At 37.9% G+C, this 25,457-nt stretch overlaps 1 protein-coding gene across 12 annotated transcripts in view; it reads left to right on the top strand.

The window, feature by feature from the left end:
• The window catches only part of CCSER2 (coiled-coil serine rich protein 2), a 162,823-nt gene that overhangs the window by 6,538 nt on the left and 130,828 nt on the right, over positions 1-25,457 (top strand). The window contains exon 1 of one of the 12 annotated variants that reach the window (XM_067710326.1): positions 21,303-21,321. The exons of the other annotated variants lie outside the window; for them this stretch is intronic. The gene's annotated coding sequence lies outside the window, so the exon portion shown is untranslated. Of the gene's footprint in view, positions 1-21,302; positions 21,322-25,457 lie in introns of those variants that run through there. 12 annotated transcript variants of the gene reach the window in all.

Genomic DNA, 25,457 nt, shown 5'->3' with positions numbered 1-25,457 from the left:
AGACAGCTCTTTAGCTGAGGAATGCTGGATTTCTCAGGGTTTTGGTTCCTCTGTGATCTCTGTTTTGGTGTCATATTGAAGAGCCCAGGTGACATCTTGTATCTTAACAGATGCTTTCTATTCCCTGGCAATCTACCTCTCTTTAAAATGGAAAAAAATAAATCCAGGTCCTGTTTCTTTGAATTTGCTCTCTCTTTCTTTCCCTCCCTCTCTTTCTCTCTCTCCCCTTCTCCCCCCTCCACACACCTCCCTCCCCCCATATCAAGATACCACAGTCTCTTGATGACAGATACCCTAGTGCATACACTAGAGAAAATGAAGATAGGCAGACACCAGAAGGTACTTTGAATTGTTGTTGTCATTACATTAATGATATTTGGTTGCAGCCTGAGTGCTTTGGGGAAATTTGAGAGCTTTCTCTGACCATTATGTCTTGGCAGCCAGCGTTAGGGTTGGGAGTTACAATTTTCTCAGAAGCCCATACCTTAGAAAAGCAGGGACTATTCCCAACAGCTATTTAAGTGTGTAGAATGGGTCTGGTAATATTTTGGTCTAACTTGGTAGGCCAGCTTACAGGAAACATATCCAGGTGGTATTTCCTTACAGGGAATAGCGAGGCAGGGATGGCCATTTCTTCTTCTTTCTTTTATTTTTATTTAGACATTTTATCTCAAGCTTATTTTCTTTATTTTAAGATAGTCTGGACTTGTCAGCCCTTATTTATTATTGGCATCAGCTAGACATGTAGACTTGGCCATTGTTGTGGCCACTTTTGCAGTCGATGTTTTTTTCACTACTTGAGGATTTCTACACTGTAAGTTTCCTCAACCCAGACTTTGAGACCAGATCCTGAATCTGGATTTTCCTCATTCATGCCATCTTTCCATTCAACAAATACCAGCTGGGCACTTGCTAGTAATGGTGCAGTGAAGAAAACACATTTTCTGACCTTGTGGAACTTATATTCTAATAATAAGATACAGAAAATAAACAAGTATGTATGCAATATGTCAGCTATTATACTGCTGTGGAAAAAAACAAAGCAGAATAAGGTGAAAAGAACACAGGGGATGCTGCAGTGATCAGTGGTGAGCAGAGATGTGGAAGAAGTGAGGTTGTGATCTAATTTGTACAGATATTAGGGGAGAGCATTTGAGGAAGATGGAATAAGAGTGCAGATGTCTTTTGTCTGAAGCATGCTTGTCCTGTTTGAGGAGTGATAAACAGATCATTGGAGGCCTTGTGAGGAATGATTGGTGGAAGATGAGGCCAGAGAGGTGGGTGAAGGGGCCAAAGGGATGGTAGTGGGAGTGCAAAATAGATCATATATGGCCTTACAGGCCAATAGAACTTTTTGGCTTTTACCCTGAAAGTGGGAAGCCATCCATTGATTTTGACTTGTTTTAAATAGACCTTTCCACTGGTGTGTAGAGAATGTCATAGGCGGGCATAATGAGATAATTCAGCAGGCTTCAGCAATAATGCCATGTGGGAGATGATGGTGATTTTAGGCAGGGTTAGGAGAAGTGCTCACAGTATATTTTGAAGGCAGAGCCAACAGAATTTGATGGTGGATTAGATGTGGGTTGTAGGTTTTGACCTGAACCACTGAAAGAATGGAGTTTACCGAGATGGGGAAGACTGCAGGAGAAGCAGGTTTTAGGGGGAGTAATGCGTTCAGTTTTGGATATGTTAGCAGTCCAAGTGGAGATACTGTCTAGACAGCTGGGTATACATGAGTCTGCATTTCAGTTCAGAGGAGGGGCTGGGGATATAAATTTCCAGTCATTGGCATAGAGATAGTATTTAATACCATTAGAACTGATTAAGATAATCTAGGAAGTGAGTGTGACTGGAGAAGTCAGAGACTTTGCCTTGGGGTCCTCTAATGAGAGAGAGGGACCTGGAGAGAGAGTTAGTGCTAGAGCTAAAAAATGAGAGTAAGAAGCACCCTCCAAAGAAGGAAAATGAAGAGTGAGTGGTTATCTCTGAAGCCAAGTGAAATGTTTTAAGAAGGGGGAAGTGAGTGATCAGTTTTGTTGGCTGCAGTTAGATCGGGGACTAAGATGTGACTTAGATTTAACAATATGAAAATCATTGGTGGGAATTCCTTGGAGGTCCAGTGGTTAGGACTCCGCACTTCTACTCATTGCAGGGGGCATGGGTTTGATCCCTGGTCAGGGAATGAGGATTCCTCATTCCTCGTGGTACAACCAAAAAAAAACCAAACAAACAAAAAAGGAAAATCATTGGTGACCTTAAGTTGTTCATGGTGGATTAATGGAGATGAAAACTTGATTGGAGAGGGTTTAAGAGGGACCTGTAGGAGAGAAATTGGAGACAGCCAGTGTTTTCAAGGAGTCTCAACTGAAACTGAGGAAAAACAGGGTGCTGGCTGGAGGGGATGTGGAGTCAAGGAATTTTAATTTTTTTAAAAGATGGGTGCTTTTCTAGTATATTTGTAGCTGATGGAATGACCCAGTAGAGAGAAAAAAAATTACAGGAACTATTTCTTTGAAAAATAAATGAAATTAATTTTATCCTTATCTGTGACCCTAAGGTCTGTCATTATCATATATGTGTCCTTATGTACTGACCTATATTTTTTCAAATGAAGACAGTGGCTAGTGGAGATAGGTATTAAAGAACATCCCTTCCCCCCAGTTTGATGAATTTTCATCAGTTCAAAACTGTTATTTTTATATGTGGGTAACAAAATTTTTAATGAATTATTAGGAATCCGTTAAATAATCTTTGTTGTTGTTGTTATTGACCAGTTTTTCTCTGGTAACTTTTTTTTTTTTTGCGGTACGCGGGCCTCTCACTGTTGTGGCCTCTCCCATTGTGGAGCACAGGCTCCAGACGCGCAGGCTCAGCGGCCATGGCTCACGGGCCTAGCTGCTCCGCGGCATGTGGAATCTTCCCAGACCGGGGCACGAACCCGTGTCCCCTGCATTGGCAGGCGGACTCTCAACCACTGCGCCACCAGGGAAGCCCTCTGGTAACTTTTTACTGATTATCATTCTCAGTAGTTTTGCACAGTGCTAGTAGCCATTTGGTAGGTTCTAAATTTGGATTTAGTAATCTCTGCCTGCTATGGTAGTTTTATTATGAAGTATCTTTTTTAAAAAGAAAAAAAATTTTTTTTAATAAAAAAAACCTTTTAAATTAAAGTATAGATGAAGTACGTTTAAGGGGAAAATTTGGTGGCCACTCTTTTTCCCTTTTTTTTAATGTCCTTGATTGTACTTTTACTGTAATTGCTTCTGATTATTGAGTTGTTATCAGAGATGAATTCTGAAACTCATGGTTCAAAGCGCATATTACAGTTACAGCATTTATGTGCCTCTTTCTGTGGTTCATTTATGTTTGAGTAGGTAGTTGTCAGTATTTAGTGCTGGAGCATTATTGCAATCGCTTCTTAATCTTCTTCAGTTTTCCTCGAGGTTTTCTTCCCTTAGCCACTGCTACTGACTTTTGGATTTCTGAAACAAGTTTTGTTATTGCTTAAAAATCTTCTGTGGCTCTGCCCTGTTTTTTGCTTCTCCATCTCCTGCCTGCACTTGCACTCTGCTTTAGGGGATTTGGAGTACTCCGTAGGGCATTCTAATGCACATCTGATGTTTCTTACCACAGGACTATAGGATAAGGGTCAGATTCCTTATCAGTGTACAGAAAGTCTTCCATGAGCTGTGCCATGACATATCTGTCATGTTTCCATGAAGATGAGAAACTCTTTTTGACATCTCCATGCTTTTGCACATACTATTCCTTTTGTTCCAGAATACCATTCAGCTTCTTAGCTATCTTGTTAAATCACTTCATCTTTTAAAAAGCCCAACATAGGTGTCTCCTCTTCCAGGACAGCTTCTAGGTCTATTTTCATCATGCCTTCTCTACCCATCCTCCATTATATTCTTTGTTCTGTGTTACCTGTGTTTCTTTACATTTTGCAGTGACTTTGTTGTAGTATTTGCTATATGTTACTTTATTTGCTTTGTATCTGGTTCCCCTTGTCCCAATGCAAACTGATAGTCACTCAATAAATATTTTTGAATGAATGAATAAATAAAGCAAGTAATTATTTAGTATTGACCCAGTTTTTTTTAAACAAATTTATTTTATTTATTTATTTTTGGCTGCGTTGGGTCTTCGTTGCTGCAGGCGGGCTTTCTCTATGCTGCGTGTGGGCTTTCTGTAGTTGCGGCGAGTGGGGGCTACTCTTCGTTGTGGTGCATGGGCTTCTTATTGCAGTGGCTTCTCTTGTTACGAAGCATGGGCTCTAGGTTTGTGGGCTCAGTAGTTGTGGCTCTCGGGCTCTAGAGCACGGGCTCAGTAGTTGTGGCGCATGGGCTTAGTTGCTCTGCGGCATGTGGAATCTTCCCGGACCAGGGCTCGAACCCATGTCCCCTGCATTGGCAGGCGGATTTTTAACCACTCTGCCACCAGGGAAGCCCTATTGACCCAGTTTTGATTGACCTATTTGGTTGGGCTTTTACATCAATTTAATTTTTACAGAATATGCAAGTAAGCAATTCAGATAGCATTCTTAAAGATAGAGTCATACCCCCAAAGTGTCTTAGGAAATTGGTATTTTGTTAAATATTTGTTCTTATGAGCAAATAATAAGATTTGTTGATGACTTCATGATGTATCTCAAAATTCTCTTTTTTGTTTGAATATCTGAATGCAGTTTACCCTTGAACAACACAAGTTTGAACTGCATGGGTCCACTTATGTGTGGAATTTTTTCAAGAGTAGATACTATAGTACTACAGGATCTTAGCTGGTGAAATCTGTGATGCAGAGGGACCAAGTATAGGGAGGGCTTACTGTAAGTTTTACTTGGATTTTTGGCTGAATGGAGGGTTGGCACCCCTAATCCCTATGGGTTTTTTTTTCCTTCTGTGGTTTCATTTTTTGCTGTTTGATATTTCTATTTGAATGTTGTCCTTAGACACGTCTCATCCTAAACATATTTTAAACTCATTCCCTAAACTTGATCTTAACTTCTCCATTAGTGTTTTCTATATTACCGTCTTGTAGTCACTTAGCTTTCTCTGCAGTAACTTTAAGTCCCACTTCTATATTTTATCATTACTGAGTTCTACTGTAATTCAACAAAATTTTTTTGGCCTCTTCCTGTGTCCTGTTTTGTTAGTTCTAGTAATGAGAGGCCGAATAAGAGAGGGTCCCAGTCCACGAATGATTATGATGCAATGTGATGAGTATAATAATATGATTATTTTTAAAAATTTATTTTATTTATTTTGTTTCTGGCTGCGTTGGGTCTTCGTTGCTGTGTGCGGGCCTTCTCTAGTTGCGGCGAGTGGGGGCTACTCTTCGTTGCAGTGCACGGGCTTCTCATTGTGGTGGCTTCTCTTATTGCAGAGCACGGGCTCTAGGCGTGCGGGCTTCAGTAGTTGCGGCCAGCGGGCTCAGTAGTTGTGGCTCGCGGGCTCTAGAGTGCAGCCTCAGTAGCTGTGGCACACAGGCTCAGCTGCTCTGCAGCATGTGGGATCTTCCCGGACCAGGGCTTGAACCCGTGTCCCCTGCATTGGCAGATGGACTCCCAACCACTCTGCCACCAGGGAAGCCCTATGTTTATTATTATACTCCAGTCCACAGATGATTATGGTGCAATGTGATGAGTATAATAATATAGTAATAGTGGAATATCTAGGGCACACTGGGCTTAGAGAATATCTCTCCTTCATGTATCTCTTAATTCTTACTTTGTCTACTGCCAACCTCTTTCAGGCCCTCATTACTATGTTTAGATAATTTTAAGACTGCTTAATAGCTTGTAACTCTCGTCATTCCAGTTCATCATGAATGTTGTCACCAGGGTAGTTGTTTCAAAAAGAAAAAAGAAAAGCTACTTGTCTTTCTTCTTCCTCACAGAATAAAATCTAAAATAGAATAAAATCTTGAATGCAAAGTCTTTGGCCCAGACTTCCTGTCTTGTCTTCTGCTACATGAACTTTCCATTCCAGCAAAACTCTTCTACATTCTGTTCCAAATACACTTTGCCAAATACACTTTGCACTCTTCCTTTTTTGTTTCCTTCTCCCAACAGTGTTTTTATTACTTTTGCTTCCTCTACTTGTTGAAATTGTATTAACCTTGGACATAGTTCCTAATTGTTAAATCCTGAGTGAACCATTTAGCTGATCGTGCCCATGTTCTTGACACCCTCTTTTTCTTGGCTTCCATATCACTCTCTCCTGTTTCTCTTTTTTACCTCTTCTTTCTCAGCTATCATTACTAACTCCTGTCCCTTAATGTTCATGTTTTCCAAGGTTTCAGCCTGACTTTTTTTTTCTTCATTGTTATGCTTTCTTGAACATATTATTTTTTGTTATCTCATATCTGTGTTCTTTTATCCACTCTAGTTTCTCTCTCGAGCATTACAGTCCTTAAGTTTGCTATTTAGAATGCCTACCTGATAGTTCAGCAGAAAACCTGAAATTTAAAACATCAAAAATTAGTACGTGGTCTTCTCCAGACTTATGTATTCACTTCATTTCCTGCCATGGTTAGTGATGCTGCCAGTCACTCAGTTACCCAAGTTATAAACCTGAGAATCATCTTGACTTCTGTTCATTTTCCTTTGCCTGTCAAGTTCTGCTGATGGAGCTTTTCCTTCTCCGTTCTCCTTACTGTTTCCTTCGGCCAGGCTCTAATATCCTGAGTAGACCATTGTAAAAAAAACCCTTTGAAAGTAATTCTTCTGCTTGGTCCTGGATATTCTACAGGAAATGCATGTTGGTTGTATCCAGTAGGAATGTCAAAGGCAAAATAATTTTGGATATGCCACCCTAGAATAGTGCTTGAACCATTAAAGGTCAATTTCCTAAATATCTCTGTTAGGTGATATTGTTAAGAAGTAGTTTATGCTTTTTACAAGAAATTTGCTTAAGAGTTAAGAATATGATTTGTAAGGATTAGTGGGGAAAAGCAAGAAAAGATATATGGATAAGTTCTAGAAGTGCTCTTATAGGACATTTTCTTAATGAGCTAGAAAAGAGATTAAAACTTTGAAAGTAACACTTGGTGCTTTGTGTCCAAATGCCAGTTAAAGAGCAATTAAGTATAAACCCTGCTTTCCACTTATACCAAACCACCCAAGGATCTGTGACCATACTACTATCTTTCAGGACTCCTTACCAGTCTTGGTACCATACTACCTCCTTGGCTCAAAATACCCACTCACCCACCTTGGTCCATCATGGAAACTCTGAAGACTTCTTCCTTTCTTAGCTTAACGCTTAAGCAGGAAGATCTTGAGGCTGTGAATAGATGAAAATAGGAGCTTTAGCGTGGGGAATTGTAAGCTAATATATTTGAGTAGTACCTTGAAGAAATGCTGTTTAAACTCAGTTAATACCCAAAAGAGACTCTTGATATTATTGTTGCATGTTCCTGGAAGATGCAGGCCTAATATGCTGATGCTGCAGATGTGGTAACATAATCCCTGTACCTCTACATCATCTAATATGATTCATAAGCACAAGTTGTTTAGTATTGAATCGTCATTTTCTGATCCCAGATATAGTCATAGAAGAGCTCTTTAGTTTCTTGAATTTTGTCTTGGTTTGCTAACAGATTTTGTAAAATTTTGTAGAATTTATCTTGCTTGTTACATTTAAAGAAGTCCAAACTTGCAGAAGAAAGTATTTTTAAATTTGATCCTTTATATTCGGGGTGATTTACCACATATTTCAAAATAATTGAATTTTACATGTTGTGAATGTTTTGCAAAAGTATTAAATGTATTTTTATTAGCCTTTACTCTTGCTACATTGTTGATCTTTATTTACTTTTCTGATAAATGTAGAGTTTATGAGGCTGGCACTATATTCTCACCTGGAAATTACCTTGGAAAATCTATTTGAGCATTCTGTATTGTAGCATTTTGAAGTTTAGAGTGGGGTGTGTGTATCATTTTGGCTTATATTGTTCTGCCTAGGAACCTCCCTTGTGGAGGAGGTAAGAAAGAAAGGAAAAAGTCTTCAGAGAGAGTTCCCAAGGTGGACCAAGGTGGGTGAGTGGGCATTTTGAGCCAAGGGGGGTAGTATGGTACCAAGACTGGTAAGGAGTCCTGAAAGATCATAGTATGGTCACATATCTTTGGGTGGTTTAATATAAGTGGAAGGCAGGGTTTATTGGGTAGTTGTGGGAGAGAGCTGCTGCAAAGGAGTAAAAGCCAGATTTTGAAGGCTTTTGTAATCTTAGCTGCATTTTCTTACTGTGTGGCTATGGACAGATCATGTGATTTTTCCAAGTTTCGTTTTGCTTAAATCTGGAAAATAAGAATAATGAATATATCTACACTGTAGGATTGTTGTGAGATTTAAATGAGGTAATGCAGGTACCTGGCATACAACTTCTCAGCAGCTGTCACCTGCTGTTGTTAGTACTGTTTTAAGGTGTTTGTTCTTTGGAGGACCACTGAAGGATTTTAAATTGAAGAGTGACATCAGATATATGATTTTTCTTTTTCTTTTTCTGCGGTACACCGGCCTCTCACCGCCGTGGCCTCTCCCACCGCGGAACACAGGCTCCTGACGCACAGGCCCAGCGTCCATGGCTCACGGGCCCAGCCGCTCCGTGGCACGTGGGATCCCCCCGGACCGGGGCATGAACCCGCGTCCCCCGCATCAGCAGGCAGACTCTCAACCACTGCGCCACCAGGGAAGCCCCAGATTTATGATTTTAAATATCAACTCTGGGAAAACTATAGGGATGAATTGAAGGGGAAGAAACTGAAGGTAGGGAATTAAGGAAATTTATGCTAGAATACTGGCTCTAGATGATAAGATTCTAGATTAAGAAATGAGGTAGTGTTGGAGAACACAGGACAGAGTTGAGAATTATTACAAATTGACATGTGCATTGTATTCCACGAGTTGGAGAGATCTAAAGGAAACTAGGAGAATAGACAGCCATCATATAGACAGAGTACCTAGATGAGTAGGAAACATTGTATTCTCCTACTCATAATAAGAGAGTGCAGAAGAGGATGGTTAGAAGCAAGTACTTGCCATTGCCAAGGAACTAATGACTGAGCTGGGTTGCCTACTGTTCCCCAGATGGGGATGGAGGGTTTGGGCAACTCTGGATGAGTCCAGAGCAGTAACTTTGGGCAGCACATGGGGATTATATGCCAAGTGTCAGGAAGCTTTCATGAGTGGAGGAGAGAAGTGACATAGACCACAAGTAGACCTTAAGCAGTACCAGGCATGAAATAGAGAAAGAGCTAGTTCCTAAGGGGTTGGAAGGACAAACTGACAGTGTTGTGATATATTTGGATTTTCTAAGTACTAAAAGAGGATCAAGCCCCACTAAGGACTAACCTAAGTTTTGTTAATTTTATAAGCCCAGAAGTATCCTTCAAGCATTTGGTATTTCAACGTTTGATAGTGAGACATTTTGCAGTATTACCATATAGTCATTTTGGGTAAAGATGTATTTCTGCTTTATAGTTTTGTTTTTGAAGTACTTTATGTGTATTCTCGTTTAATCATATTGTGACTGGCAAGTTTAATTGTAGTATTTGAAAACTACCTTTCACAGTAAAATGATTAGTTTTTAATTTGTTTACTAAGTTGCTTATTCTTACCTAACATAATTTTACTTAAAGTTACTTTCATAATAGAGAACAAAGTTGTGTCTAGAATATTATCATATGTATTTTCTTGTCACTGAAGCGTTCCTTGCGTTGTATTGACCAGTTGCCAGCATAGGTTAAATATAAATGTACTTTGATTTTAAGGTGTGGTTGATACTCAGGCCTCAGCCTTTAACTTTTTTTCAGTCATAGTTTATGAAATTATTTGTTATTGAAGTAGTTATGAAATTATTATTTGTGTTACTGAAGTAAACACGATTTGGGGATTGTGCATAGTGTTTTTAATATTTCAGTTCTTTATCAGCAACCCCTAGTTGCTGTGTCTCATTTGCTATGTAATTAGAGGAAGACTCTTTCTACATACTGCTATGTCCAAGGTAAAGAAAAAAACCAAAACACCTTTTTACTAGAATTGTAGTCATAACATATTTAGGTTCTTTAGTAACTTTTATTTCTTCCCTCAGCTTTTACTGAGTGTTTTTTCCTACATCTTTAAGAATTAAAAAAAACCCAAATATGTTGTGGTCCTTGTTTTTTTTTTTTTGGTACGCAGGCCTCTCACTGTCGTGGCCTCACCTGTTGCAGAGCACAGGCTCCGGACGCGCAGGCTCAGCGGCCATGGCTCACGGGCCCAGCCGCTCCGCAGCATGTGGGATCTTCCTGGACCGGGGCACAAACCCGCGTCCCCTGCATCGGCAGGCGGACTCTCAACCACTGCACCACCAGGGAAACCCCATGGTGCATTTCTTTTAGTGTAGTCTAAGATTGCCTGTGTGTGGCCTTATCACACTGTTAACCCTTTTGAGCTCATCAACTAAAATTCCTAAAGTTAAACTAAGGCCCCAAATTTATTTTCTTGAGATTTAAAAACATTTTAATTTTTCTGCAGTAATGTATCAGATTGGCTTAGAGACCTGAAATAGACTGAATGACTTGAGGGATTGTTTAGGGTATTCTTTCCTGTCTAAATTATTTCTTGAAGGTACCAAAACCTTAGACTGCTGGTATATTATTTGAATGTTTTCTACCAAGACTACAATTCCTACTATCCTGAAATAGGTTACTATTTTAATATTTTCAATTAAAACTAATAATTAAGTGGTAATTATAACTAAAGTTTAGAAAGTTTTTTCTGAGAAGCTTACTTATATACTATAACTAGCATATTTAAAAGCAAACTTAAAAATAACTCCATACTTTGTTTTTACAGAGAAATGTCTTTAGAATTGAATTATAGTAATTTCCAAACTTAAAGATGTTTTATTTAATATTTGGAAAGCTATTTTCTCATAAAACCATTATTTTATGTTTGTCAACCCAAAATAATAGACAGTAACACCATTGGATGTTAGTAATTAAATCCAGAAAATAAAATTGATTGAAATTATGCTTTTTAATTGATATGTGAAGAAAATCAAGTTTTATTAGATGAGTATTAAGGAGATAGGTGGACATTTAAAAAGAATGAGGGGCTTGAGAGCAGGATTTCTGTGTTACTGTTCTTTGTATCTAGTAATTTGTTGTAAATGGTTGTTGAGTGAATTCTGAAAGAATTTCTAGGTAAGAATTTCTAGAAATTTCTAGAATTTCTAGGTTTCTTTTCTGTGTTAGAAAAGCTGGCTCTGTGGTCAACAGAATCTGAATGGAAATTCTTTTAACTTCTCTGGACTCAATTTCTTATATGATCTGTAATTTCCCAATTCCAAAGTTCTGGTTTATTAAATTTAAAGTACACTGTATGACAGAGTGGCATTTTTAAGGATATAGAGATTGTTTATAGCACTTTTATTTATTATATCTAATTTTACTTTAAAATATTTTTCATGATAAGCCATTTTTAACTGTTTATCTAATTTTCAAGGTTTATCTGTCTTCCTCAGGCACGTTTTGTGATTTATAAGTGGAGTGAAAATAAACAGGATTTTTTTTTTTAAATTTATTTTTGGTTGTGTTGGGTCTTCGTTGCTGCACGCGGGCTTTCTCTAGTTGTGTCAAGTGGGGGCTACTCTTCATTGCGGTGCACAGGCTTCTCACTGCGGTGGCTTCTCGTTGCGGAGCACGGGCTCTAGGCGGTGCGGGCTTCAGTACTTGTGGCTCGTGGGCTCTAGAGAACAGGCTCAGTAGTTGTGGCGCACAGGCTTAGTTGCTCCGCGGCATGTGGGATCTTCCTGGACCAGGGCTCGAACCCATGTCCCCTGCATTGGCAGGTGGATTCTTAACCACTGCGCCACCAGGGAAGTCCCAACAAGAGGATTTTTTGTTTTTTTTTCTCTGAAGTAGTAACTGGGCAAGAATTTGAAAAGACAGAAGGAGAGATGGATAAATATTTGGTTTTTAAGTTTGTGTATAAGACTGTGCTGTCCATTATGGTAGCCTCTAGCCACGTGTAGCTTTTAAATTTAAATGAGTTAAAAGTAAATAAAAATAAAAATTTATTTCCTTAGCTACTGTAGTCATATTCTAAGGCTCAAGAGCCACTTGTGGTTAGTGACTACTGTATAGGACAGGGCAGATATAGAACATTTCCGTTATTGTAGAAAATTTTATGGATAGTGCTAGAATAAGAGATTGTATGGAATGGGATTACTCATGAGAGTGGAGACAGACAAAATGGTGACTTGTGTGCACACATTCCTTTTAAGGCTAAAGAGACTAAATCTTGAAGGTGGGGTGAGGGAGAGGAGATGTGTGAACAGGGCCCCAAAGACATACAATTGTTTACACTGGCCATCAGGTGACAGTGTCTACTCAGGTCTGGGGAAAGGGGAAGAATGAGGGGAGCAGTCCTATGGATGAGTGGCAGCCAGTGTGCAAGGTTTTTTTTTTATATATGGAAAAGTTTGTCAGTAGGGTCTTTACATTTTACAAGTTTCTTAGATGTTGCAATAAAATGTTTTATCCTTGTGTATTTTAAAACTTATAATCAGAACATTTTACATGCTGCACGCACATATATACACATAACTGAAACTAAAGTGTCATGAAGTACTTTCACTATGCATGATGCCTTCTGATATTTTCTGTTCTATTCTTATTGCTGTATATGTAGCAAAGGTATTGATTCATTATTAAGTAGGGAAAAACTGCTTTTTTAAATAAGTAAACTGCTTTTTTAAAAATAAATCTAGTTTCCAAAATATATAAAAATGACTCAGTGAAATGTTGCAAAATTAATTTTAAAAATCCAACTGAACATTATAACAACTGCTGAAGCTGTAACTGTCTTAGGTTCTACACTGGTTTTCCTTATATGAAACACAAAGGCAAAAATGTTTACATAAAATAATTACATTTTATAGTACTGTTTCAGGTTTGAAAAAACATTGCAGGCAAGTTTATTACTCTTAAGTCCACTGAATGTGACATGCCTCGTTTCTTTGGTCTGACAAGTAAGACCATTACTACACACAAATGGAATCACTTACTTCACATGAAAAGACTGAGTCTGTCAACATTTTACTGTCTTTAATCTACCTTAATCTTTCATCGGTGGTTTGATAATAGAATTCCGATAAAGCCTTTTGAGGTTATCTGCAACTTCTGTCCTCCTTTGCTGGCATTTTCCCTCACAGTGGTCCATTCCAGTATTATTTTGTAATTCACCCCAAATAATATAATTATTTTTCACCTTCAGACAGTTTTGATTTTGATTTTTCAATTACATCAATCAGAATTTCTCCTTGCTGTTTGTTTTTTTTTTTTGCGGTACGCGGGCCTCTCACTGTCGTGGCCTCTCCCGTTGCGGAGCACAGGCTCCGGACGCGCAGGCTCAGCGGCCGTGGCTCACGGGCCTAGCCGCTCCGCGGCATGTGGGATCTTCCCGGACCGGGGCACGAACCCGTGTCCCCTGCATCGGCAGGCGGACTCTCAACCACTGCGCCACCAGGGAAGCCCTCCTTGCTGTTTTTCTTCTTCAAACAATCAATGCCTACATTTATTTGTGTACTCTTCCAACATCTCTTTGCCTTCTATTTGTTCTCTAATAAGTTTTAGATTTCCCTGAACTTCACCTGCTACGTCTTTGCAAAAATGTCTGCCTTCGTCTGTCGTCTTGTCTCACTAAAAATTTCCCAGTTGTCATTTTATAGCTTCGTTTTTCCTTATTTGTTCCATAACTTACTTTTAATGATGAAGCTGACAGTATCTCTCCTTTTACTTAGGATTTCTTTCCCAAACTGCTTTTAGAACTTCTGTCTGCATCATCTGAATCAGACAGTTCTACTTCCAGTGTTCTTATGTCATCTTCCTGTTTAGAGAATTGCTTTTCATTTTCCTTTTGTTGATTTCTTAGCTACCTCTAATTCCTTTAGGTGGTAAGAAGTATCTTTGACTCAGCGTACAAGAGACTTCCGTTTTTTTGGTTGCAATAGTTGTCTGATTTGCATTCCTTGTTCCATTTTCTTGGCTTTAGCTATGTTTGCATAAAGAATTATTTTAAGATACAGTTCCTACCCACGTTATAATTCATTGTTAAAAAGTGAATTTTTTTCTTACTGTGATATTCTTTTTTTTTTTTTTTTTTTGCGGTACGCGGGCCTCTCACTGTTGTGGCCTCTCCCGTTGCAGAGCACAGGCTCCGGACATGCAGGCTCAGTGGCCATGACTCACGGGCCCAGCCGCTCCGCGGCATGTGGGATCTTCCCGGACCGGGGCACGAACCCGTGTCCCCTGCATCGGCAGGCGGACTCTCAACCACTGTGCCACCAGGGAAGCCCTCTTACTGTGATATTCTTGAAAAAAACTGCAATTTGTATATTATTTATTTTCAGTTCTTCAGAAGGCTCTAGTAACTGTTGTCTCCCCCTTGTGGCTACATTTTTTTCTCTTATTGGAGTTAAATTGAGCATCTTTTTCAGCTTTCTATTTTCAATCCCTGACCCTTTTCATCATATTCTTGTTTCCCTGAAGTGTTGATTTCTTCAAAAAAATAGATTATTCTTTGGGTTTTTTTTCATTGAAATTGACTTTACTGTTACTTTGAATAATTCTTAAACATTTTCTCTTATCTATTCTATACAACTTTTACATTTAAAGAAGAAGAAACAGATTTTCTGATTTGTGCTCCATGAATAAGTTTTTGAATATTTTTCACTGTTAAATTTGATTGATTCCTTCCCCATCCATTACAAAACTAAACAAACACATCCGTTACATATGCTTTTCTTGTAGTTTACCCAGGATGTTGGCCATCTCGTCCAGCACTAGAGAAGGTATTGGGAAAAGAGTGGAGTAGTCCATTCTATTCTAGTCTTTTCATTTACAACAAAACTTGCTTGTCATAAACCAATACATTGATGTCATGAACAACAGTTTGAAAAACACAGTATATTGCATCTTAGCTTAGAGAAAATGAATAGGAGAGAGGCTGTATAGGGTAATGGTTAAATTTGAATCCTGGCCCCACCACTTAGTAGCTGTGTGGTCTTCGGAAAACTACCTAACCCCTCTGTGTTTACTTTCTTGCTTTGTAAAATGATTACATTTACTTCATAAAGTAGTTGTGAAGGTTAATAAATATGAAACCCTTAAAACATTGCCTATCACATAGTAAGAGCTATAAGAGTGTTTGTTAGCTGCTATTGTTCCTGCTGTTACTACTACTACCACTACTATCACTACTCATCATATTGAGTGCTACTGACTTGGGTTCAGTAGTCTTGGTTCTTTATCATCTATGTGAACTGGGACAAGTTACTTAACCTCTGAAGAAAACTGAGTTTCTTCATCTCTGAAATGGGAATAAATGTACCTGTTGTGTGTTGTAATGAGGTTAAGATATGGTAATTCTTATAAACTGATCAGCACAGTGCCATACATATACTGTTCTTGATAAAAATTAATGTTTTTTTAATGTTTTTAATAAAAATTAATGTTTTTTTTAAAATGTTATCATTAAGACCCCTCACAGTCATGTTGTCCTCTTTTGTTTTCAGTAGGGACAATTAGGTTTTTCCACCCTCTTGGTCCCATAGGAAGGAGATTTTTCTATCCAGGTCATTGGAAACACTGCAGAGCCTGCCTTCCACAGGTGTTTTGTCTCTTGGGATATTGCCCTGAGTCGGTCCCACAACATCATTCACTTGTGTGCGCTGATGTCTGTTATGTGCCAGGCTCTGTGCTAGATGATGAGAATTTTAAAAATGAGTTTTTAAATTAAGCTATTGAGTAAATATTACAGACATTTTCATTACATTTATATTTTTGAAATTATTTGTATTGCCCACTGTCTCAATAATCTTGCTGGTTGAGTTTGCTCATAACATCTAATAAGACCTAGTCCCTGCTTTCTACAGCCCCGTTCAGCTGCAAGCACAATTCCCACATCCTGCAGGTTTAGCCAGTCCCGACTAAGGTGGGTGAGTGGAGCCTGCAGTAGTGTCCAGTGTTCCCAGGGCTAGAGCCCTGAGCAATGTGCCTGTCAAGCTACCACCTTCTTCGTGACTCAGCTGTAAATCAGAATGTCTGCCTTGTTTTCCTGTCTAGCATTCCAGGCCTCATCATGGGACTGGAAGCCCATCCTCATCTTATATCCTGTGGTATCTTGCTGTAGCTATTCTTCCCACCATTTTCTTATTTTTAATCTGCTGTTTTAGCTCTTTCTCTGCATCTTAGAAAAGAGAGCACAAAATTAGAAAAAACCAAAACTACTGCCTTTATTTCCTCTCAGGTTACTGCCTTTTTCTTTCTAGTCTTTGAAAGAATGGATTAACATTTCCTGACTCTATTTCTTTACCTTATTTTTACTCTTGAACTCTGTAGTTTTCTGTGCCTCATCTTGTCTCCTGAAACTCCTCTGGCAAAGGTGACCAAATTTGCAAACTACCAAGGGTGATCATTCCTTTCAGTCTTTAGTTTTTCTTTGCTTATCTGTGGAATTTGACACTACTGCCTATTATTTTCAAATTCTCTTCCAGTTCTTTTCTTTCCTTTTGGATTGTGCATTCTCAGCCGCCTTTGTTGCTTTTTTCCCCTTCTGTCCATTCCTTAAATGTTCGTGATCCCCTGGATCTCCTTAGCCTTTCTTTCCTTTTTCTACATCTTCCCCAGATGACCTCACCTGTTTCTGGTGGAACATTTGACTGTTTTCTTTGTATTGACAGTTCCCAAATCATCTCCCATTCAGATCTTGCCCTTGCATTTCAGACTTCTTTACATGGCTTGTAAACATCCCCACCTGCACCCTCTGTAGGTACCTCAAAGTTACCTCAAAGTCAGCTTAACATGCTAAGTTTACGATCTCTTTCCCTAGACATAATGTTTGCCCTCAATTAAAGGCACCACCCTCTGTCCACTCAGGCCTGGAATCATGAACCCTTTCTCCTCTCTACATCAAATTAGTCAATCAGTTATCCATTTCCATCTCCTACACCTAATCAGGCAGTCAATTATTCATCCATTTATTCATTAAATATTGTGCTCTCATTTTGTGTCCACTGTTATGATCAAATTCTCAAGATTCAGTATTGCTAATATCTTTTGTATTTGTATCTTTTCTCTAACCTTTTTGCTACAACCCTTGCCATCATTTTCATGTTAAAACCTCTTAACCTATCTACCTTTCTTCCTTTGGTCCATCCTTCATACTGAAATCAGAGCCAGTTTTCAAAATTCAGGTCAGGTCATTGTTTTCTGACTTAAAACTCTTTGGCTTCCTTACTGCCTGTAGTAAAGTTCAAATTTCTTAGTATGGCATTTAAGGCCTTTCGCAGGCTGTATTTTTTCCATTGAACTTTTCTCGTTTCCTGCAGCATTTCTTTGAACCCTGTTCACTACCCTTATTTAATTAATAACAGTTTCCTGAATGTGCCATGCTTGTTCTGTGCTTTTGTTTATACTCTTTACTTAGGCTGTATTGCTTCTCACATTTTCTTTATTATTATATTATTATTTACTATTTATCATTTGGACCCAACTCAAGCATTGGCTTCCTCTATGAAGCCATTTATGAAATCCCCTTCTCCCATTAAGTACTTTCTTTTTTGTACCCTCATGTACTATCCCATATACTCTCCTATAGCAATTATAGCACTTCATTGCCCTTTTCTTGTCTATATGTCTTTTTCTCTGTATTGGAGTGTCTGTTGTATCCACATCCTCTAGCATAGAGCCTGATTTGTAATAAATCTTTTAATAAATGTCTTCAAAAAGGCTTTCAATACATGTTTGATGACTGAATTAATGTATTCTAAGTCATGACCATGATGAAAACATTCCTTCCTTTGCCAGATCATAAGCTTCTCCTGGCAGGCATTATATCCTACCTTGTTTATTTTTTAGGATCTTGTCTCATAGATGCTTAACAAAAAAGTGTTATAGTAATCTGAGGTGGAGGTATGCAGTGAATTAAGTGGGGCTTCCCTGCAGAGGAAGAAGTTGAATTGTGATAGGCCTAAGCACAATAAGATTGCTCCTATATTCAGTGGTCCTTATGCCTTACATCATGATCAACTTATAGATGCAAATATTGTACCTAACTTTAATCACTCTGATTTTTACAAAATCAATAAGATTCTCAGTGCCAATACCTCTGGGGACTGATTAAATGCTGTTAACTAGTTTAAGGATGTTTACTTTTTAAAAATGTTAAAATATGAGTATCCTAGTTCAATTAAAAGTTGCAGAGTAATTATCTAAAATACTTTGTAATTAAATCACACAAAGAACATATAAAGAGCACAATCAGACTGAGATTGTGTCATGTCCCATTTCTTTTGTAATTTTCTTTTTTAAGAATGGAGACTTTTTAAAAAATTAATTAATTAACTTATTTTTGCTGTGTTGGGTCTTCGTTTCTGTGGGAGGGCTTTCTCTAATTGTGGCAAGCGGGGGCCACTCTTCATCACGATGCGCAGGCCTCTCACTGTCGCGGCCTCTCCTGTTGCGGAGCATAGGCTCCAGACGCGCAGGCTCAGTAGTTGTGGCTCACGGGCCCAGTTGCTCTGCGGCATGTGGGATCTTCCCAGACCAGGGCTCGAACCTGTGTCCCCTGCATTAGCAGGAAGATTCTCAACCACTGCGCCACCAGGGAAGCCCCTGTAATTTATTTTTTTAAAATAATGTTTTATGCCAAATGTTGTAGGTTTCTTGGAAAAAACTTAAAGAGTTAGGTGCCATGGGTATGAATAGGGAATGAGATTCCAAATTAGAATAAATTCTTAAGCAAGAAAGCTACCAGGGAGGAGACTGGCTTTTTCATTGGGTTTAATAACCCAGTGTGGTTTGTGGAGGGGTGGGAAAAAAATCAGTATCATGAATTTGGGTACCTGTTTTACCTAGGAAAATAGGAGTTTATAAACAGAAGCTTGTACTTGTGTCAGGCTGTGTTATGCTTTATACATATAAATGCTTTTATTGCTTTTTAAAAAAATTTATTTATTTATTTTTGGCTGCATTGGGTCTTCGTTGCTGCACGTGGGTTTTCTCTTCGAGCGGGAGCTACTCTTTGTTGTGGTGCGTGGGCTTCTCATTGCGGTGGCTTCTCTTGTTGCAGAGCACGGGCTCTAGGCACGCGGGCTCAGTAGTTGTAGCTCACGGGCTCTAGAGTGCAGGCTCAGTAGTTGTGGGGTATGGGCCTAGTTGCTCTGTGGCATGTGGGATCTTCCCGGACCAGGGCTCGAACCTGTGTCCCCTGCATTGGCAGGCGGATTCTCAACCACTGCGCCATCGGGGAAGCCCTAAATGCTTATATTGTTGATTAGAGGTAAAACTAACAAAATTCTCAGAAAATCACTGTTAAGGGATATGCTTTTCTTGCTTTCAACCTGCATTTATAAAATGCCAATTATGTGCGAGCCTATGTCCTAGGGCCACAGTGAGGAAACAGAAGAGTGAAAGGCATAGTTTGTATTCTCAAAGAACTTGGTTTCCAGTGAAGGGAACATAAACCTGGAGTGGTCTGAGGAACCCTTCTTGGCTTGTTGACAAGAAATAGGAGTACACATTCATTTGAATGTCCTACGCAGTTATTGAGTTTTACCTGAACTAAATAAATTTGGAGAGAGAGCTTTTGTGGTTGGCCAGGGGAGCTTCCAGTTCTTCTTTAGCTGCTAGTATTCTCTTTGTTCCTTAAATTAAAGTTTCAGGAAGTAATATACTTTGAATCTGCATTTAATAACATCATTTAATGTTCCCAAACCACAAATTCATTTTGAGACTTCCACAAGTTGCTTTGATCCCCATCTGCCTGAGTAAAAAATTGTAGCTAGAGGACAAAAAGGTCAGCTTGATTTAAAAAAAAAAAAAAAAAAATGGGGTTTTGGGTTGAGCTCGGTGTGCACTCTTTAAAACTGTGAAGAATCTGGAATGAAGTTGTATTGTTTTAAACCTTTACTTTTGAAGGTGTTATTTTTACTTATTTAATTGCTATAATCAAGGCTTTGAATCAACTTGACATAGATGACAGCCAGAAAAAACATGGGAGAAGAAGATATGAGGGAAATGGTTGGGTAACACAAGGTAAAAAAAAAAAATTTTTTTTTTTAAATTAACTGTAGTTATCTGAATGAGAAAGCAAGTTTCAAGAAGTGACTGGTAGGGGCATGTAGTCATCAGCATTGTTGTTCAGTTAACTGCTCTTGGACTCAGTAGTGAATTTATGCCTATGTAAAATCCCTAAAATGTATGCATTTCATACCTTCTAAAAAGCTATTTGAAAAACTAAAAAAAAAGAATATGAGTGGGTGGTTCCTCAGATGATAAGGTAATTGATATGAAAGAAATTTGAAAAAGAGAAAGCTCTTACTTGTTCTTTTGCAAAAACTTCTTTAATCAATACCTAGGTTCTTTACAGTCTTCATGCTTCTCCTCTAACCTTAGCTATCCAGTTCCTTCCTTCACTGTTGTCCTTAGCTATCAGTAAACTTCTCAGAATATTTCATTCCTTTGTCAGGAAGGCAGTCTGCCTGGATCCTGGAATCAGGTAGAGTTGAACCTGAATTCTCTTAAGTAATTTATGAACTTGTGACTTTGGGCAAGTGTTTTAGCCTTTCTGAATCTTGGTTTATCTGTTTAAAATAGAATGAAATCTACCACCTTATAATATTAGGAAGATTAAACAATTAACAGGGACAATGTGGTAAGGATGTTACCTGTTATATAAGTACTCAGTAATATTTGCTCCTTCTTTTCCCTTCTTATCCAATTGTGGATTCCTTTTAAAAGCAAAAAACTTTGATTTGTAATTTAAAAAAAAAAGAATTTATAAGTAGTTCTGAAAATTCTTTCATATGTGAACTACCATACTTTAAATGTGCTATACTTAAAAAAATTATTCTTACAGGAAGTAACTCAAAATCTCAGATATTTCCAGGCCCTGTACCCGGTATTATTCTTAGTTCAGCATTAAACTAAAGCTCACAGACAATGTTAAAGTATTTCAGAGAAGATTATATCATTAGATGATGTAGTCAACATGTACTTTTTCAGACTTATGACTGCATTTTTTTTTTTTCTTTTTGCGGTACGCGGGCTTCTCACTGTTGTGGCCTCTCCCGTTGTGGAGCACAGGCTCCGGACGCGCAGGCTCAGCGGCCATGGCTCACGGGCCCAGCCGCTCCGCGGCATGTGGGATCCTCCCCGACCAGGGCACGAACCCGTGTCCCCTGCGTCGGCAGGCAGACTCTGAACCACTGCGCCACCAGGGAAGCCCATGACTGCATTTTTTAATTGCTTAACCGACTGCATATCAGGTAAAGTGTAGCAAAGACAGCACAACTACTAAAATGAAGCAGATTCACAATGTCTGTTTTATTTCACTTCAGAGTTACAAGTAAGTATAGGAGAAAGTTTCATGAATATTTAAAGACAGAAGGTAGCTCATCAACAAATGAAGTGACAATATTCATAACATAAGCAAATATGGAAACTTTATAGAGTTGAGCTCTCAGATTAGCTTAGTTTTAAGACCACAGTCGAAGATGATTGATAACAATTATGTTGCAGTTATTTGTGCATTTAGAAATCAGTAAATAATCTTGATAGGAAATAGTACATTCAGGTTCTAATCTTTTTTCTCCCCTGCCACGTGATAGTACCCTAAACATTTTGTAGTAACAGTGTGTCTTTCTTGTGGGCTTATCTTGTGCCTCTAAGTTATTAATACTTAAGATGTTCTTGGGGGATAACATATATTACCCTCATTTCAGACAGTCAAGTAGAAGCATAGAGAAGTGAAAGAATAGAGTGTTCTGTTCTCAGTCTACTTGTGACTGGCAGGGAAATGTTAAGGCCTTTCTGACTTACAGATGACTCACCAGAGGACAGAATCTTTAATGTGTGTTATTTAATGATTTGCAGAATGACCCTTATATCTAATATCATTACTAGTTTTCTTATGGTCACCCTGAAAGTATTTGTAGGTGTGGAGTATGTTTTGTGGTAAAGGTCATTATCAGAAAATGAGGATGGCAGTCATCCAGCATGGATATGCTGTCCCTTTTCCTGCTCATGGCAGATATTGCTGTTTGATCAAGATTCTTTACTGCAGAGTCTAGATTTCACCTCAGAGTCCTCAACGTATTGCTCAAGGCCGCTACTACCAATCAGTCACAGGCCCACAAAATGAAATTACTTTTCAGTCTTGGATTACTATTTATTAAATTAATTTGCACTAAGATTATGAGTTTACTTAAAAGTTGACGATCTGTCATATTTGTGATCCTATAGCAGGCACAGTTTATGTTCTCATACTTTCTTATGGGTCAAATAAACATGCACACAATTATAAGACAGACTCAGCTCTATTATTGGTGTGAAGGGAATAGAGAAGGATGCAAAATTAATTTTAACTGGAAAGGTTTGTGAGTGTAATGATTTTGGACTTGGAGGGTAGGATCTTCAAGGTGGTCTTTACAACTTTAGCAAAGGCATAGAAGGTACAAAATATAGGATGGATTTGGGAGAATGATAGACAATGTATCTTGGCTAGAATGTATAGTACTGCAGTGATAGGGTAGAAGCAAATAGAGAAGCTTGATCTCTGTACAGTGGGTTTTGGATTTTATTTTGTTGTTCCTGGGCCACACGTGGTTTTTAATCTATAGAATGACATGATCAGATCTGTGCTTTGAGAGAATAACTGTTTTGACAGTTTGAATAGAAATGGAGTCGGAATCTTGATAACGTAGGAATAGGAAGGCTTTTTAGTAATGCAGAAAGAGATGAGGGTAAGAACTAGAATTGTGGAATGGATATGGTGAATTTAGAATAAAATGTTAAAGATAAAATTGATAAGTGAAACAATAAATTGAGGTTGAAGTCTGGAGAAATTGAAATAGTAATTTATGAAAAAATAATGTCTGTTGACTAAAAAAATCCTCTTTTGTGTTTTATCCAAACTTCTATTTTTATGTCTTTTAAGTATATTTTCTGTAATATTAAACTTAATTTTAAATAATTTTTTTGGTAAGATTAAACTGTTTAAGAGTCTTGTTTGATACTGAATAAATAGTTTTAATTTTTTAAATGCAGTTTTTTAGTTAACATGTTTTAAATGGTAAAAATATGGGCATATTTAAAGTATTTAAGCAATAACGATGTAAAGGTGAAAAGAAGACTTCTTTTCACCTAATTCTCACTTCCCTAATGGTAATCACTATTAACAGTTTGTGTGTTTAAATATATAGGTGCACGCACATCTCTATGTTATATCCTCTGTCTGTCTATTTATCTATCTATCTGGCATGTTACTTTTATAAAAATGGGATCTAGTGTACAATTTCTCAAAGTAGCAAAAACGAACATGTTCATTTACATGTCCCAAAGAGGGTCTTTCTGTAGCACACAATAACAAGAAGCAAAAGCATATAAACTTGAAATTATGCTTAGTAACCAAAGTTTTAATATTCTTACTTAGAAATGATCTAGCAAGCCAGTGATTATCCACTAATTAATTCAGTTTAATATTAGTCTAAGCTTTTGTTACCTTAAAGTTCTTGGAAATTATTTGTAAGCTGACATACTATAAAACATAATTACTGTTGAAATGAAAAGTTTGTCAGAATAGTCATTCAATTTAAATACAGTTTTACATTTTCATAGTCTTAAACACTGTGTGTGAGTAATACTGGCTTATTTGATCCGTAAGCCTATATATGTTTTAGAAAGTTACTCTAATGGAATAAAGATGTATGCTTGTATTATACTTAACATTGATTTTAAAAAGCAGAAGATAAACCTATTTTATTAAACTATTTTTATTTGCCATTTACCTTAATTATATGAACTTGGTTCTTAAAACCTTTCTGAATTAATTTCTGTAAGAATAATTTAAAAATATATAACACATTTAAAATATTAGAAGATCAATTTGCTTATTTTCTGGGAATTTTGGTAATATTCAATTTATAAAAATAGTGCATATTTATCTCTATAAGCCAGTCGAAACAGAGATGCTTTAAGAGACTTTATAGGGCTTCCCCCCTGGTGGCGCAGTGGTTGAGAGTCCGCCTGCCGATGCAGGGGACACGGGTTCGTGCCCCGGTCCGGGAAGATCCCACATGCCGCGGAGTAGCTGGGCCTGTGAGCCATGGCCGCTGAGCCTGCACATCCCTCCGTAATGGGAGAGGCCACAACAGTGAGAGGCCCGCGTACCGCAAAAAAAAAAAAAAAAAAGATAGGTAAACAAAAGAGATAAGTGAACAGGTGACTAATGAATCAGATTCTTCTTTTTCTCTCACCCAACACAGATCTGTATAAACCATTAATTTGTTTACAGAGATCACTGAATGACAGTCCATAAAATCAAATTCTGAATCATTGTTATCACCAACAGAGAATAACTTATTGACCATAAATAAACCAAAAACAAAATTAGAAGAAAGGAAAGTTAAAATAGAAAGCACAGTTAACAAAGTTCTATTGCTGTTCTTAGTTCACCTCTGGGAGACAAGAAATGTCTGGGCTTGAGCTGCCTGTGAGGTGTATGTACTATTTTGGCAAAGAAGTTACCTAGCTCTGTCAGGTGAATCCACTGGGTATCTTGGTGGAATTTCCAAAACTACTAAGGATAAATTTTAGAAAAGAATTAAATCATGACTCTTATTCAGATATCAAATGGACATGTTAAAGGTTTTATTTATCTAATCATTAATGAGGGAGTCAGAGATATGTTATAGCTGGCCCAAGGGAGAATGCAAAGGACACGTACATTTATAGATCAGGAATATTGAAGTGAATTTGCAAAGCTGGCTTCTTCCATCATGGTGGAGAGAAGTCAACTGAAATGGGCAGAATTTATTTGCATGTCTGTAGACAAGAATTGTGTGCTTTACCATTAGTTTTCTATATGTTAACCTCTATCTTTACAGAGTGGTAAAATAGTCCAGTGACAATTCCTGTAGGATTAAATTATCCCTAGAAGCTGCAGCATTTCATCAGAAGGATCTTTTTTGCTTATTCAAAAGTCTTAAAATTTTCTTTACAAAATGATTTTTTTCGATCTGCATTCCCAGAGAATTATTTCTTTATCCTTGACGTTTTATTAATTTAATTTAGATATGTATTTGGATCTGTGGTTTATTGTATTTTTCCTTTCCTTTTGTAGATTTTCTTTACCTTTATTTTAGGACTATTTTCTATCATGTCTACCTGCTTTTTCTCTTCTATTTGTTTAGTTATTCTACTTCAGGGATACTAAGTATCTTTCTGTTTAGTCTCTGTCCTACTTATTCTATCTGATTGCCTTGGTATCTCTGTCTGTTTTTCTCCTCAGTACTTAGGAGATTTTTCTTATGATTTTTCTTCTTGCCATTAGTTTGATTTTCAGTGTTTGGTTCTTTTTCTTGCTTTTTTTTCAAATTCATTTTTCTTAATTGATTTTCTTAGC

Source organism: Pseudorca crassidens, chromosome 16 (assembly GCF_039906515.1).
Source record: "Pseudorca crassidens isolate mPseCra1 chromosome 16, mPseCra1.hap1, whole genome shotgun sequence".
In the NCBI taxonomy this organism is placed as follows: domain Eukaryota; kingdom Metazoa; phylum Chordata; class Mammalia; order Artiodactyla; family Delphinidae; genus Pseudorca; species Pseudorca crassidens.
This window is presented reverse-complemented; position numbering and strand designations above follow the sequence as displayed.